Source organism: Carassius gibelio, chromosome B13 (assembly GCF_023724105.1).
Source record: "Carassius gibelio isolate Cgi1373 ecotype wild population from Czech Republic chromosome B13, carGib1.2-hapl.c, whole genome shotgun sequence".
Lineage (NCBI taxonomy): Eukaryota > Metazoa > Chordata > Actinopteri > Cypriniformes > Cyprinidae > Carassius > Carassius gibelio.
The window spans coordinates 25715199-25733507 of record NC_068408.1 but is presented as its reverse complement, the minus strand read 5'-3'; the positions used below and the strand labels follow the sequence as shown (position 1 = coordinate 25733507).

At 41.9% G+C, this 18309-nt stretch overlaps 1 pseudogene; it reads right to left on the bottom strand.

Moving 5' to 3' along the window:
* Window positions 1-8633: 8633 nt before the first annotated feature.
* LOC127970090 (trace amine-associated receptor 13c-like) lies at window positions 8634-9627 on the bottom strand (annotated as a pseudogene).
* Window positions 9628-18309: the final 8682 nt, after the last annotated feature.

Here is an 18309-nt window from a genome sequence, read left to right as displayed (position 1 = left end):
CTGCTGGTCCCTCTACTCCTCTTTCGCTGGTTCCGTCCAGTCCTGATCCTCCTGTCCTTCCTCCCATCCTTCTCCTCTCTCCTCCTCCTAGACCAGCCAGTTCCTCGTCATCCCTGCTGGTGCCATTCAGTCCCGCAGCTCACCCTCAGTCCGCGCCATTGGGGCGCGGTGGTTCGCCGCTGGACTGCCAGTCTCCAGCTCCGCCTTGGCGTGTTAAGGCCCTGTCTCCGCCTCCAGCCTCCGAGCCCTGGACTCCTCCTCGGTCCTTCGACCCAGCGGCTCCGCCTTGGCTCTTAGCTCCCTCGTCTCCACCGTGGCCTGTCATCCCACCTGCTCCACCGGGCTCCCTCGTCCCTCCGGCTCCACCTTGGTCAGTCGTCGACCATCCGCCGCCTCGGGACTCCACTCCTCTGGTTCCACCTCGTCACTTCATCCCTCCGGCTCTGTCAGGCTCCTCCTTCCCTCCGGTTCCACCTCCATCCTCGGTCGCTCCGGCTCCACAGCGGTCTGCCAGGACCCTGCCTCCGCCTTGGTCGCCTGAGCCTTCTGCTCCACCTAGGCCCTCCGGAACCTCGACGTCCCCCTGGCTCTGCGGCTGTGCTGCTCCATCTTGGGCTCCTCACCCATCGGTGCAGTCTCCGCCTGTCGGCCCCCTGGTGTCGTCGACCCTTCCTTCACCATGGCTCCTCCCGCCGTCGACTCCACCTTGGATCTCCGTCCTGGCTGGTCTCTGGTGGACCATCTGGCTCCTCCTGCTCCTGTCTCCTCCCTGGCTCCTCCCTCCGTCGTCTCCTCCCTGGCTCCTCCTTCTGTGGTCCCTGTCTGCTGGCCCCCTCCTGGGAGTCCGTCCTCCACCGGAACCTCCTCCCAAGTTCCCACCCACGCCTCCCTCTGTTGTTTCTACGGTGCGAGGACGCACCTACCGGGAGGGGGGAGTACTGTCACACACCTGGACTCATTTAGTGTTTTTGCCCCAGTGACCCAGTTTCTGTCTTCCGTGATTAGTTCCCAGGTGTGTCAATTCTATTCCTCATGTGTTCCATGTCCCTGTTAATTTAGTTATTCCATCCACCTGTGTTTCCCCATTATCCTTTTGTACATAAGCCTTGTCTTTTCAGTTCTGTTTTGTCGGGTCCTCACTAGCTACTCACTTGTCCTCACTTGTGACCACTAGCTACTCACTTGTCCTCACTTGTGACTAACTTGCTACTTACGTGTGTCTACCTCAGTGCTCCATGTTGGATATCCCCTGTGTTGGATATATTAAAAACCTTATTCCGTTTATCCTCGACTCCGTATTCCTTCAGGCAGCGTAAAACCGTGACACAGGCAGCATAGTAACTAAAGGAGGACTCCCCTTGTTTTGTGTGAACCCTTGGTATTTCTAACTGACTCGATCCTAATGATCTGTGTGCTCTGTTAGGTTTATATTCAGTGAACATATCTGAAATATATTTCGGTCCTAGGTCATTTAGTGACTTATATACGAGTAAAACTACTTTAAAATCAATCCTAAATGTAACTGGAAGCCAGTGTAAGGACCTGAGGACTGGTGTGATATGCTCAGATTTTCTGGTTCTGGTCAGAATCCTGGCAGCAGAGTTCTGGATGAGCTGCAGCTGTCTAATGGTCTTTTTGGGAAGGCCAGTGAGGAGCCCATTACAATAGTCCACCCTGCTGGTGATAAAGGCATGAACAAGTTTCTCCAAGTCTTGACTGGAAACAAAACATCTAATTCTTGCGATGTTTTTTAAATGATAGTATGCTGATTTACTGCTTTGACATGACTACTGAAACTAAAGTCTGTCTCCAGAATCACACCAAGATTCCTGACTTGATTTTTAGTTGTTTGACCCCTAGAGTCAAGGTATGCATTCACCTTGAACACTTCATCTTTGTTTCCAATTGCAATGACTTCAGTTTTTTCCTTGTTTAACTGAAGAAAGTTCTGGCACATCCAATTATTAATTTCATCAATGCATTGGCAGAGGGAGTCAATGGGGCTGTAGTCATTTGGAGATAAGGCTGGGTAAATCTGGGTATCATCAGCATAGCTGTGATAGGCAATTTGGTTCTTTCTCATTATTTGACTTAGTGGAAGCATATACAGGCTAAACAAGAGCGGTGCAAGAATTGACCCTTGTGGGACTCCGCATGTCATGGACGTCCACTTAGACTTATGCTCTCCTATACTCACATAATAGCCTCTCCCTTCTAAGTATGATCTGAACCATTTGAGTACCATCCCAGAAAGCCCGACCCAGTTTTCCAGTCTCTCTAGTAGTATGTTATGATCGACAGTGTCAAACGCAGCACTGAGATCTAGCAATACCAGCACCGATATTTTGCCAGAGTCAAAATTTAAGCGAATATCATTTATTATCTTAATGAGTGCTGTCTCTGTGCTGTGATGTGGTCGGAAACCAGATTGAAAATTGTCCAGGTATCCATTTGAGTTTAAGTATTTGTTCAGCTGATTAAAAACTACCTTTTCTATAATTTTGCCTATAAAAGGAAGATTAGATATTGGTCTAAAATTGCTCAAAATTGTGTTATCAAGATTGGTCTTTTTCAGGAGGGGCTTTACAACTGCAGTTTTTAGGAAGTTTGGAAATGTCCCAGAAAGAGGCATTCACCACTTCTAAAAGATCTGCTTTTAAGCAGTCAAGCACACTTTTGAAAAAAAAGATGTGGGAAGTGTGTCAAGACAACAGGTTGATGATTTTAGTTGCTGCACTATGTCTTCCAGAATTTTGCTATCAATTTTTTCAAAAATAGACATAGTATCTTTTTGATATTTTGGCCGAATCTGTCTGACCTCTGCATTACTTGAGGATGTGCTAATCGCCTTCCTGATATTTATGATCTTCTCAGAAAAGAAGGACGCAAACTCATTGCATTTGCTGTCTGATAGCATATCAGTGGGAATCTGACTTGGGGGGTTTGTCAGTCTCTCAACAGTGGCAAAAAGAGTACGAGTGTTATTTAAGTTACTGTTTATAAGGTTTGAGAAGAAATTCTGTCTAGCTGTGGCTAGTTTCACATTAAAAGCATGAAGGATGTCTTTATAGATGCTATAGTGAATTTCAAGTTTCGTCTTCCTCCACATCAGCTCGGCTTTTCTGTATTGTCTTTTCATAGTCTGAACTGCTGTTGATCTTCTCCAAACTGATTTCTGTCTGTTTGTTTTCTTACTGACTATTATTGGTGCAATATCATCAATAACATTCTTAACTTTTGAGTTGAAGGAACCAAGGAGAATATCAACAGAGTCTGCAGAAATGCTTGGTGTTAAAGATATAGCCTCCGTAAATAGTACACGTGTGTTCTCGTTTATGCATCTCCTTCTGACAGAGACAGATCTAGATTCAGTGGTAGCAGAGATCAATATAACAAAGAAAATACAGAAGTGATCAGATAGTGCTATGTCCTTAGTAACAATGGATGAAATATTTAGACCCCTACTGATGATTAGATCCAGAGTGTGTCCACCTTTGTGTGTGGGTCCATGCACATGCTGAATCAGGTCAAAGGTGTTTAGAACCGTTATCATTTCTTTTGTAGTTTTGTTTTCTGCATTATCTATGTGAATATTAAAATCCCCTGCAATTGCAAAACAGTCAAACTCTGAGGAAATCATTGATAACATTTCTGTGACCTCTTCAACAAAGGCTGGAGAGTATTTTGGAGGCCTGTAAATAATAATAAACAGAATGCGTGGAGCACCTTTCAGCACAATCCTTAGATATTCGAAAGACAAGTACTGACCAAATGACACTTGCTTGCAATGATAGACATCTTTAAATAGAGCAGCTACACCTCCACTTCTCCTAACAGTCCTGCAGACACTCAGGTAAGTGAAGTTAGGAGGGGCTGCTTCATTTAGGATTGTTGCACTGCAGCTGTCTTCTAGCCATGTTTCATTTAGAAACATAAAATCCAGATTGTTTGTGATTATAAAGTCATTGATTAGAAATAATTTATTTTTTGTGAGCGAATGTTTAAAAGTGCTAGCTTGATGGCAGTGCTTTGTGTCTTTACATCAATCTTAGTTTGATGCATAATAGGCCGCAGATTAGATGAGTTTGCCCTTTGGCTTGAGAAGGCCTTAGACTTTCTGTCACGTGATAAAACTGAAATAGAGAAAGCTACAGGCACACTGGGTTCCCGCTTGTTCAGTAGGCATTTGTCAATGTTGCTGCAATTATAGCGGGGACCCGACACATATCACTGAGAGCTGCTATCAGTTGTTTTTGGTTCACCTTCAGCAGATAGAGGGTTTGGGCCCTGGCGTTGTGGCAGCAGTCGGAGAGCTCTCACAGGAACAGGGCCGGTTTAAACAATTGTCTATGGCCCCAGAGAAGATTGAAGTTGTCGATGAAATTTACTCCTCTTATATTACAAGATCTTTGTAGCCATGTGTTCAGCCCAAGCAACCGTGAAAACATATTTGTTCCCCTTGCTGGGAGTGGTCCACTGATGAACGACTGAACTTTGAGTTTTTGAAGTGTTTCAAAGAGTTCACTGAAGTCCTTCTTAAGGAGTTCTGACTGCTCTTTCCGAATAGCATTCTTCCCCACATGGATGATGATTCGATTTGCAGTCTTGTGCTTCATCAGAATGTTCTGAAGTTCCTTGTTCACATCAGAGACCGTTGCTTGAGGAAGGCAGCATGTTGTTGTTGTCCTGCTACGGATGTTTCTGATAACAGAGTCACCCACTATCAGAGTCCTGGGCTCGGCTGCGCTCTGAGCTGAAAGCCGCTGTCTGCTCGTCCTTGAGCGCCTGTTAGTAGCGGTGTTTGCTGCTGGCTGATCAGATCCATGTTTAAATACATTTGGGGATTCCTCACCCACATTTATTAATGCTTGAAATCTGTTCTCCAGATGTATAGGGGGTGGTAGAATACCAGTATTTACAAGCCTTGTCATAGTTGAATCTGGGGTAGAGGAAGCTATGGCAGCAATACGAGAAACTCGTGACAATCTGATGTCTCGTGTTCCTTTGGGTCTTGCTCCCTGTTTGTGCCAATGATTAGTACACTTGGTATAAACTGTTGAGATTCAGAAGATTCATAGTCTTACATTTAAGTTTCCAAGTATAAATAAATGCAAAGGTAATTTCGCGAAATGTTATGTTTTATATATATACTTTCTGTATAGCTTGTGATTTTTCTCGTCTTTTTTTTGGGCTGTAATTGCATAGTTTTGTAAATAAATTGTTGAAATTTTTTTCTCATGCCAACTTAATCAAGTAAGTTCTTTACTTTTCAAATGTGTTCATCATAATGAGATGAGTTAAGGTTAGGGGCAAGTAAACATTTAGGCTGCGTATCAATTCAAAATGAAAGATTAGTGAATAGTAAAGTAAATATTAAAAATGAATCTGGGTCATGTCCGGCGTGCTGTGCACTTCAGTGTCAGGCAGATTCTGGCTCGGATGTGGCAGTGTCGGTTTTTAAGATAAAATGGAATGTTTCTATAACATTCACATAAACTAAGAAAAAACTTTCCTTACACATTATAAAAATCAAATTTCAAACATTTAAAGAACATTCAGTAATGACGTTTTTGTAACGTTTTCAGAGTGCTAGGATTGAATGTTCTTGTAACGTTCGCAGAAATCCCACAAAAATTTTTCTTTATATAATAAAAAAAAACATGCCGTTTTCAACGTGTACAAAACATTCCGAAATAATGTTTTCATAACTTAATGGAAATGTTAGCAAAACATTCTGACATCTCATTTTTGTTAGCTGCAACAGAACTCACACTACCTGAATTCAGAGTAAATCCTAGATGTAGAGCTTCTGTTTTTCAGAAAGTGTGTCTGTTCCACATGGGCACATGGGTAGTGGCCCAAATGGTGATGGAGGGATTCATCCCTTCTCCCTTGCAGTATCTTTGAAGCTCAAATAGAAGACCAAAATCTGATAATGATCTTTGAGTTAGAGGTTTACATTAGACATGACAGCTGTAATTTTATTGTAAAAGGAAGTGTGAAAATGTACAATGCCTGAGGCATGTTCCAGAAATAGCTACTGTTTATGTGTGTGTGTCACAAAAGTTTAAATAGGATCAGTTGGCCACATCCAGTAAAGTAAATGGATCTCTAAATGGATTCCTGAATTTCTTTCTCCAAATAGCAGATGGCAGTTTTCTGTCCCTAATACCTAGGGCCAACACCCTACAGATTTTAGCTCCAATCAGCTCCAGTTGCCTGCCTGGAAATTTCTAGTAAACAGGCTTGTCTGAGAAGATATGCACAGACCCTGTCAACGGTTATCACCACAATGCTTGTCAGAAATGTGTCCGACTAACATCCAACTTATTATGATGTCATGCTGACCAAATATTTATTATATATATATATATATAGAGAGAGAGAGAGAGAGAGAGAGAGAGAGAGACAGAGAGAGAGAGAGAGTAGACGTGTCTTCCCTAGCAACTTCCTCCAGCACATCCTAAGAGAACGCAATATATTCCCAGGCTAAATGAGGGATGGAATGTCCTGGGTCTGCCCTGGGATCTCTTCCCAGTTTGACTTGCCTGTAACACCTCAGTTGGAAGGCGTCTAGAAGCAATCGTAAACAGAAGCCCCCTCAACTGGCTCCTTTCAATGCAGAGGAGCAGCGGAAATACTTTTAGTCTCACTGGAATGTCTGAGCTTCATCCCACTTGTATCACCGATCTTATTCTTTCAATCCTTAAATAGATCTTATAACCATAGGTTATATAACCATCCCTATCAGGTGGACAGAGGAATATGAGATGTATTTAATAGATCTAAAGATAAAGATCTGCCCCAGTAGAGTCCTACAGAGTCCAAATTTCATATACAGATGAAGGCAAAGTTGCCAATAAGACAGTACCCTACCCATGTAGCAATCCATTTTCTTTGTATCCAGTGATTGAGAAGGAATATCTTGCTATGAAGTTGTCTGTGGAAGCCCTTTTGCGTTCTCTGTATATGAGAGAGAGACCCTTTGAGTTAAATAATATATATTTTTGGAAAGATCATAATTGCAAGGTGAAAAGATAGTATACTTGTGTGACGAGTGGGGTGGGGCAGAGAGCCGTAGGAACAGAATGAGGTGGAGTTAATGATAATGAGCATCATCTGCGCCACACACCGGTCTGAGTCCCACAGAGGAACTCTGAAAGGATAAAAGAAGGAGCATTGACAGTGAAGGACAAGAGAGTATCAGGCTTGGATTTTATGTTGATTTGTTTGTGCGTGGAATTCGTCCTTGAGGGGCTGTCGAAAATTTTGTGAGAACAGGGAGAACACAATTTTCAGCTTTGCGTTTAATTGTATTATTAAAGTTATGTTTAAATGTTTGCTGGTTCCCATCCTCTTCTTCCCGTTACTATAAACGTTTGTTACAACTTGTTCCTCCAACTCTATACTTTCATATAAGAGGGCCCTATCATATAACTGGCTCTTAAAGGGAATGGAAGATGAGACTCTCATTGGTTTATTGCACGTTATGCCCCAAAAACACCCATTACTCATTAAGAGAATAAGGTCAACCTGTTTAGACCATGCAAACGGGACACTCCCTGAGTGCACCTGCACCGTGTGCTTTACACTTTGCGTTAAAATAGGGCCCAGACACAGCCCTGTGAGATTAAATATAGTATTAAGCAGTACATTAAGTTTTTGACAATTATTGCATCTAATCCAGTTACTAGAAACAGAAAATGTCTGATTCATGTCTCCGTTCTCATCTCCTCCCCGGACTGCAAGTGATAATCAAGAAGTTGTTGCAAAGTAATCAATGTGAACATTTTGCAAACAAATAAATAAAGCACAAATTCACTCTTGATGCAAAATATGCAAAAAAAAAAAAAAAAAAAAAAAAAAAAAACAAACAGCTCTGTTAATGATACTTGACACATTCAGTTATGTTTAAGCCTACATGCCTGACCAATCAATATGTTTAAATAAAAACTAAATAAAAAAGCAGAAGAGTTTGAATTAATGGATTTTACCGTGAGCCATTTATTTAAATTTTTTCTTACAACTGAATTGTTGCATTGCAAATCATTTCCATTCTATGAACACTAATGCCCACTTGGAAATTAGTCTTGGATCCTTGACTTGATCATTGGCAGCAACACAAAGTTGATTCTGGGATAATTTGATCTAACATTTACTTTCTTTTTTTACAGTCTTTACAGTGTCTTTGATTTTGACTAATGATTATCACTCTTGCCAAACATCAATCATGTATTTTCATTTTGTGCAGTTTGTCTTCGAATTGTGTAACTGTAACTGCAGAATGCACATCGTCTTGCATTAAATTGGATTTCTTTAAATTAAACTAAATATCTTAGAAACAACAACTTTAATGTGAGAAAAAAAATATTTTATCATTTTTCTTGCAAATTAGTATCCAGAATTATTTTGCAGTGCTTTCATGTTCATTGTCATTGTAATTCACAAATATAAATGCTCACAGTATACATGTAAGACACCATATTAAAAATTTGAAATCAAATAAAAAGTAAATAAATAAAATAAAAACAAGCTTTTACTACATGACTTGGTGTCATTTAATGTTCAGTAGAGTTGCTCAAAATAAGAATGCTAATCCAGGCAGATTATCTTACTTGCATGTGAGTGTGTGATCATTTCTCTTCTGGAAATAGACTGAAATACTCTGATGAAGGTTCCAATATTTTCAATGTCAAAATGTATTTTGCTGACAGTCTAAACCACCGATAAAACATTGCATAGATAAGTGGATTCATTAATGAATTCATGCATACAATCCATTGCATTATATTAATTATAAGAGCATCATTTTCATCATGACCAAAAGAAAGAGTAACTAAATAGTATGGTGCCCAGCAAAGAAGATAAACCAGTACTACAATTCCTAAGGTTCTTGCAGCCTTTTTTTCTGACCTGGCCTTTTTGTCTGTGGCTGAATTTAATAGCTTAGCTTGATTACTTGCTACAAAACAGATTTTTACATATAAAGAAAAAATTACACAACAAGGTGCCACTAAACAAACAAAGGAATCTAATATTAGATATTCCATCTTAAGATAAAGTATACATTCTCCAATACATGAGTGGTTTCTTTCTGGATAGATTAAGGACTCGTATAAAATATAAAATGAATATATGAAGGAGAATAACCAGTTTACAATAATAGAAACAACAACTCTGTTGTTATTGACCTTAAGTGGATATTGCAAAGGGTCGTTCACAGCAATGAACCGATCCACAGATATAATAACCAAATTACCAAGAGATGCTGTAACAACCACATACAGAATAAGAGGAAATATTGAACAAAACATTTCTCCAAAGTACCAGCATGGCTCAATGAGTTTCATTCCTTGCACTGGCATGAGAATCAGTCCTGCGATCAGATCAGCCACGGCCAGAGAGAGGATCAGCACATTGGTCGGAGTGTGGAGCTGCTTGAAGTGTGAGATGGAGATAATCACTAACAAGTTCAGAAACACGGTTAACACTGATGTTACAGAAACAAAAATGTACACAGCAATGTATTCCACTTCTGGTCTGATACTTTTTGTACAAGACGAATTGTTGTCTGGAAAGCAGTATTGGAATGTTTGATTTTCTGTTTGTCACTCCCCAATTGGACATCTCCACAATGGATATATCTTGAAGAGTAGACTCTGTGTGCTTGATGCTTGCCACTGATATGACTCAGTTTTATACTTTTGGAAACTCAGTGACCACCTCACTTACTGTGAGGTTTGAATATTCAGCTATCAACCCACCCTCTAATTTAATATTTATAGTCCTAAATTTAGATATTCATAGACATATCAGATCTTATTTGATCTATATTCCAGGATTTCTTTTGTATGTACATACACAATTCACATTATTACAGTTTTGAATGTAATTCTGAACAGTGTGCCACGCACGTTTTATGAAGCAATATGGGTGCAAAAAATATCTCTTTATGAGTTCTTAGGGGTGTCAGAAATATTTAATAACAAATCCACAGTAAGACTGTTGAGTATCCAAGCAATACACACTTTTTTTCAATCTTGAATGAATATGAGTTTGAATCAGGTTGAATCACAAATTACAGATGTCTAAAAACCAGTAAACAATTACAGTGCTCTAACAGTGCCCCTATTATGCCATTTTTATGGTTCCTAATAAAGGGAGTCTCCTGCAATAGGATTACAAGTATTGAATGTCAAAAAATGCTTTAGTTTTCTCAAAATATGCATTTTATATCACCTAATTTTCCAGTGACTTTCAAACAATTTGTTCTAAGCAGTTCAAAGATTCAGTTTCTCTAAAACCCTCCTATTCCGTTAGCCTGCTCTGCGCTTATTGGTCAGATTGCCTAATTTGTTGTGATTGGTCTACCGCGTACAGCATGTCGTAAATAATACTCCTTTTTCAATAGCACTGTACTCTGAATGAAAACATAGACTATTCATATTTCAACAGCAATTATTTTGTGAATTACTTTGTGAAACCATGTTGAACTCCCTGAGATTAGAGAATTAGTCATCAGTAAAATTACATGTTTGTGTGTGGGGTCAAGTTGTTCGCAACCAGCCAACTTAAAACATAGGTGGAAATATGCAAATGTGTTCATGCAAGTGGGATTTTTATTACTAATTGCTTGTTTAGGCTGTAGAGAGCCAATTATTTTGGAGACAGTAACTTTATTTATCTTGAACTTTCAGCTTTACAAATTTGCTGATTGTCTAAAATCACATACATCTACATTGCACACTGCATGAAAGGCAATATTGTAAACATTTTGTAAAATGCAATATGCAAAAATTTGTAATTTGCTGATCCTCTTAAACCTTTATTTAATTGACAAAAGTACAATGAAATAGTTCCATTGTTTTGACTGGCTAACATAATTGTATTATATATATATATATATATATATATATATATATATATATATATATATATATATATATATATATATATATATATATATATATATATATTTGATGGCTGAAACAAACTCCAAAAAAGTTGGGACAGAGGCATGATCAACACTATTTCAGTAGTGTAATGTAACAAAGTTATAATACTTTGTATCTGTACTTTACTTGATTTTTTCATATTTCAGCCAACTTTTACATTTAATTTACAGCGATATCATCGACTTGATTGCACAGTTATTATTTAAACTGAACTGGGCCGGGTGATGACAACATCACTGTACTACCTTTTTGCATTATTGACACACTATTTTCCTATTTAATGCTGTACAGTTGTTTTGACACAATATGTATGTGTGGCAGGGAGCGGTCAGGTGTTCCTAAAAGTTACCAATGAGAGAAGATAAATCCTATAGTCAACACCACCCAGAATACACAGGGACATAACAGTTCTAAGAAAAGGGATACAGGTTTGGTGCCAAAGGCAGGGTGGGCGTGAAGATAGATACAAAAAGAAATCACTTTATTAACATACAATTAATAAAAAAACCATACGACACTTCACACAAGGCCTCTAAACATCGCAAGTCTTTGCTAGTAACATGCAAAACAATATCAATACAATAGAATAAGGAAATAAAGAGGAAAATTTAGATATATTTTTTGAGATGGAAAAAATGCAGTTTTACAAATGCTAGAAACGTGGCTTTCTAAGGAAAGATTGCTATTAAATAGCACACCCAGGTTCCTAAATGACAGAGCACCCATCAAGTCTTAGACAGTGTTCTATTTTAATACATGCAGAGTTTTTAGGTCCTATAATTAACACCTTTGTTTTTTTTTTCAGAATTTAGCAATAAGAAATTACTTGTCACTGCTACGAATTGATGGTGGTCATATAAGTACGATTTACACCATGCTAATGCACTTCCATTAATGCCAACAAAGTGTTCTAGTCTATGCAAAAGAATGTTGTGGTCAATTGTGTCGAAAGCAGCACTAAGATCCAATAGCAGTAATAGTGTGATGAGCAGGCTGAGGCAGTATTAGAATAAATTTGCAGAAGTTTATTAAGGAAAGATTTTACACACAGAGTCATGAAACCAGGCAGGAATTCAGTACTGTAATGGCAGTCCGATCTTTCAACATGCACAGGGGAAATCCAAAAGGCAGAGATGAGTAGACAGGCAAATAGGTCAAACAGAAACATTAGTCCAATCAGGCAATACATTCAATGGGGCAATCCAAAAGGCAAGAACGTGAAAACAGGCAGAATCAAACACAAACAGGCAGTCAGAATAATCACAAGTCTCATGATTAGGGTCAGCACCTGGGTGGACCAGTTTAAGCAGCGAAACATGGAGAGGGGGAGATACGGTAGTTAGCAGGTGTCACGTACGGGAACACAGGAGACGGAATATCCAAGTGCAGTGTGGTTTATTTAAGGGTAATCCGTCAACTTATCTAAACTCACTGGTTAAATCTTATGTGCCCTCCAGAAGTTTGCACTCTGCAAGTGAACGACGCCTTGTGGTACCATCCCAAAGAAGTTCAAAATTACTCTCACTGACTTTTTCCTGGACCGTGCCCAGCAGGTGGAATGACCTCCCAATCTCAGTTCGTACAGCCGAGTCTTTATTTATTTTCAAGAAACATCTAAAGACTCCTGCACTTAACCAACTAACACTAGCACTTTTCCTTTTCTTGTCTTTTCATTTATACAAAAAAAAAAAACTGGCTATGCGTTCTATACTAGACTAACTGAGACTTGTCATGGCACTTGTATACTGTTGTTGTTGTTCTCTTGTTGTCCTGACTGCTTCTACTGTTCTCATTTGTAAGTCGCTTTGGATAAAGGCATCTGTTAAATGATTAAATGTAAATGTAAATGTAATCCAAATCATGGTCAAAAACAAGCCGGAGTCGTGACCAACAAGATCCAAACAGAAACAAACAAACAGGAACAAGAACTGGAACTCAAGGACTAGGAAACGCGAGGAAACTAGGTGACGGAAAGTAAGGACTCCATGAAGACAAACAGGAAAAGACTGGTTAATATAGGGAGGGTAATGACTATCAAGTGAAGACACCTGAGTGCAATTAAGAGGAGTGAAATTACTGTGATGAAGGGACAAGGCTTGTGGGAATAGTAGTGCCTGCGGTGAGGTGCCTATGGGGAAGTGAGACCACTAGTGGACACTCAGGGAAACAGAGACCATACAGCGTTACATTACCCCCTCCTCCACGGAGCAGCTACCAGATGCTTCACCCGAAAACCAAGAAGAGACCAAGGAACAGAGACACCAGGAGGAAGGTGGAGCGGCAGAGGACCAGGGGGATGGACGGAGGGCCAGGTAAAAATGGGGAAACAGAGACAAGAAGTGCAGAACAAAAAAAGGGAGCCCAGGAGGGAGGTGGATCGGTGGAGGATCAGGGGGAGGGACGGAGGGCCAGGTAAAAATGGGGAAACAGAGACAAGAAGTGCAAAACAAAAACAGGGAGCCCAGGAGGGAGATGGACCGGCGGAGGATCAGGGGGAGGGACGGAGGGCCAGGTCCATAGAGGGAAACAGAAAGAAGAGGGCAAAAAAACAAAACAAAAACAAAAACAACAATAAAACACAAGTCCAAGAAGGACAGAAAGTTCAGGGGCCCAGGGCCGAACCGACAAGGCAGTAGTCCAGGGTGGAGAGGCGCAGAAGACCACCACATCCGTGCGGTCGAAACAGAATCCCACCAGGGTGGCGCAGAAAACCACCACAGGCGTGCGGTCGAGACAGAAGCCCACCAGGGCGGCACAGAAGACCACCACAACCGTGCGGTCGAGACAGAAGCCCACCAGGGCAGCGCAGAAGACCACCACAATGGGATCGATGATACATGAGAGAAAGTCTGGATTGGCAAGTCTTAAACAGAGAACATGAACAAGTTAAGGGTGGCCTCCGTGGCCATGACAGGATCAGTTGAGCGCTCAGAGAGTTTGGCCAAGATGTGGAGAGGCTCTGGTAGTACAGCAGAGACGTGGAGAGGCCTTTGTAGTTCAGCAGAAATGTGGAGAAGCTCTGGTAGTTCCGCAGAGTTTAGACTGGATTCAGGAAGATCAATGAAAGTGAAAGTGACAAAGTGAAAGTGACGTGACATTCAGCCAAGTATGGTGACCCATACTCAGAATTTGTGCTCTGCATTTAACCCATCCGAAGTGCACACACACAGAGCAATGAACACACACACACACACTGTGAACACACACCCGGAGCAGTGGGCAGCCATTTATACTGCGGCGCCCGGGGAGCAGTTGGGGGTTCGATGCCTTGCTCAAGGGCACCTAAGTCGTGGTATTGAAGGTGGAGAGAGAACTGTACATGCCTTCAATACCAGGTGACTTGACTCTGCTCATGAGGATCATTGGTGACCTGACTCTGCTCATGAAGATCAATGGTGACTTGCATTTGCTCATGAAGATCAATGGTGACTTGACTCTGCTCATGAGGCTCATTGGTGACCTGACTCTGCTCATGAAGATCATCGGTGACCTGACTCTGCTCATGAAGATCAATGGTGACTTGCCTTTGCCCATGAAGATCAATGGTGACTTGCTTTTACCCATGAAGATGGACTTGACTTGACTCCTGAGGTCTAACTGTGGAACTCATGACTTGACTTGACTCCTGAGGTCTAACTGTGGAACTCATGACTGTCAACGGTGACTTCACCTGACTCTGGAGTGTCAACGGTGACTTGACCTGACTCTGGAGTGTCAACGGTGACTTGACCTGACTCTGGAGTGTCAACGGTGACTTGACCTGACTTGACTTCGACTCTGGAAGGTCAACTGTAGCTGTCATCCCGTGTAGAGGCGCTGGACAAGCGGCCATCTTGTGCCATGACTCTGGACCGGCAGCCATCCTGGGCAGTGGCACTGGGCCGGCAGCCATCTTGGGTAGTGGCGCTGGGCCGGCGGCCATCTTGGGCAGTGGCGCTGGGCTGGCGGCCACCTTGTGCTGTGGAGCTGGGCTGGCGACCATATTGTGCAGTGGTGCTGGGTTGGCGGTCCTACTGTCTGTAGACCCCAGTCTATAGTCAGCCATCTCACCGAGAGACACAGGTGTGGCTGAGTCATCCCACAGAGATCGATGCTGTAGGTAACTGGTCAAACCCCAAAAGTCCAGTATCTCCAGCCCCTTCATCTCCCACCCAGGCAAAGGGTCATCCAGGCAGTCAATGAATAGGTCCTTCAGGGCCTTATCATTTTACCCCATCCCAACTGCCATTGTCCAGAACGTTTGTGCCAAGCACCCCACCTCACTCCCCTTATGACGGAGAGTGGTTAGGTTGGAAAGTCTCCCCATCCGCTCCTTCCCCATCCGTGGCTGGGGAACGTATGTGAAATCCCACACCACTGGATCTTGGCATGACGGAGTCCTTCTGTCAAGTACGGGAACACAGGAGATGGAAGATCCAAGTGCAGTGTGGTTTATTTAAGGGTAATCCAAATCAAGGTCAAAAACAAGCCGGGGTCGTAACCAACAAGATCCAAACAGAAACCAACAAACAAACAGGAACAAGAATTGGAACTCAAGGACTAGGAAATGCGAGGAAACTAGGTGACGAAAAGTAAGGACTCCATGAAGACAAACAGGAAAAGACTGGTTAATATAGGGAGGGTAATGACTATCATATCAAGACATCTGAGTGCAATTAACAGGAGTGCAATTACTGTGATGAAGGCTTGTGGGAATAGTAGTGCCTGCGGTGAGGTGCCTATGGGGAAGTGAGACACTAGTGGAAACCCAGGGAAACAGAGACCAGACAGTGTGACAGCAGGAAGCTCTAATTGGTAAGTGACCTCATTTATTCTTCGTAGAATCTTGAATGGACCAACATACCTTGGGCTGAGCTTCCTGTTTGGTAGCCGCAACTTGAGGTCCTATGTAGAGAGCCAGACCCACTGTCCTGTTTTGTAGGGAGGGTGTGGCCTACGTCGCTTGTTGACCTGGAGTTCTTGTACTCTGACAGCTCATTGAAGGTGGACATGAACACTGTCCCAAACCCTCGCACTACGTCAAATCCAGTCATCCACAGCATGGACTATTGAGGGTTCGCCAGACCACAGGAACATAGGGGGTTGATATCCAAGGAAGCACTGGAAAGTAGTCAGACCTGTTGACATGTGAGTCAGTGAGTTCTGTGCATATTCTGCCAATGGGAGGAATTCTGACCATCTATGTTGTTCATTGACAATATCTTCCGGGATGCCATAGTCCCTGAAGACATGGTAGAACATTGCTTGTGCAGTTTCCATGGCTGTGGGGAGCCCTTTCAAGGGGATCAACCGGCATGACTTGGAGAATCCATCTATGATGACTAGGATTGTAGTGAAACCATTGGAAAGAGGTAAGTCAGTAACAAAGTCTATTGAGAGATGAGAACAGGGGCATTGTGGACTGAGAAAAGCTTGAAGGAGTCCGGATGGTTATTCCTTGGAGGTCTTGGATTGGGCACAGGCCTGACAGGCTTTTACGTAATCCGTGACATCATTTGACATGGAAGGCCACCAGAATGAGTTGCGTATCAGGTGAAGAGTGCAGGAGATTCCAGGATGGCCAGAGCTGACAAAGGTGTGGACCCATTGAATTACCCTTTGACGTAGACTTTGTGGAACGTATGTGTTACATGGAACGTGTGTGTTAGGGGGGCAGTTGATAGGAGCTCATTCTTGGAGCTGTTTACACTGAATCTCTTCCATAATATCCCAGGTAACCGGGGCAATGATTACAGACGGGGGAAGAATGCATTCTGGGGTATGATTGTTGATGGGGAGATCATACTGCCTACAGAGAGCATCTATTTTGCTGATTTACTGCCTGGATGATAGGTCACCGTGAACTGGAATCTGGTAAAGAAGAGAGACCAGTGTGCTTGGCGTGGATTGAGTCTCTTGGTACCTTTGATGTACTCTAAATTATTGTGGTCAGTGATCACCTGAAAAGAATGGACTGCTCCTTCAAGCCAGTGTCTCCATTGTTCAGTAGCGGTTTTCATGGATAGTAGTTCCTTATTCCCAACATAATTTTTTCTTTCTGCTGCTGAAAGTTTTCACTTTCAGACTGTTAAACGCTTGAATGGCCTTGTAAAAATTAGCAAACCCCAAGAACCTTTAAAACTCCTTGACGGTGGATGGTTGTGGCCATTCCGTGACAGCCTTGACCTTGGCTTCTTCCATCTTGACACCCTGATGACCAATGTGATAACCGAGGAATGCTGTCTGCTTGACGTGAAACACACATTTGCGCGAGTGCTTCCAGATGTGACGTGCGTGCACGCTCTGGCTTAGTCTGCGCAAGTGCGGAAACGCCGGAAGTGATCTCTCGCACATGATTCGTGTATTCTGGTTCAAATAAATATGGTTGTGAAAAAAATTTAACGTTGTCTATGGATATATTGAAATCGTCTTTCATTGCAATTTCCTGTACATCTAAATATGTTTAGATCTTCACAGTGAAAGGTAACACTTTGAATGTAACACAACTGTGAGTTGTTCTAATCACAGGACTGCGCTCCTCCTCGGGTAAACTATTACATTCGCCAGTTATTAAATGCGCAACGTTGAAAGCTCACAGTTTTCTACATAAAACTTCTTAGGTAATATCAATATTATGTAATTTCAGATGTGTCCAAAATTACAAAAACACATCCAAATATGTAAATGTTTGATCAAAGTGATGCGCGGGTCAATGTATAAACAACCCGCACCCTACCGATGTTTTCAACTAAGCCTTCAACTCGGGACGCGGAAAAATAAAATATTGTACTCTACCCGCTTCCTGATCCGCATTTTTTAAAAGTAGTAAATGCGTCACCCCTTTATATTAAAGGGGGGGTGAAATGCTATTTCATGCATACTGAGTTTTTTACACTGTTAAAGAGTTGGATTCCCATGCTAAACATGGACAAAGTTTCAAAAATTATGTTTGAAGGAGTATTTTTGTTCCTAAAATATTCCTTCCGGTTTGTCACAAGTTTCGGAAAGTTTTTTTCGAATATGGCCCTGTGTGACATTATATGGAGCGGAATTTCCTTATATGGGTCCTGAGGGCACTTCTGCCGGAAGAGCGCGCGCTCCCGTATAGCGAGGCTGAGCAGAGCACAGACATTTCACTGATCAGAGCAATTCACTGATCAGAGCGAGAGCGTCGCGAAAAGTCACAAAAGAAGTGTGTTTTTGGTTTCCAGGGCAAGACAACCCTGCACAGATTACCAAAAAAAAAAAAAAAAAAAACAGCATTAAGGGACCAGTGGATGGAGTTTATTTTTACAGAGCATCAACGGAGTTGTGCAAGTGTTTTTGTTTGTTCCCTGCATTTCGAAGATGCTTGTTCACAAGGCCCAGTTTGACG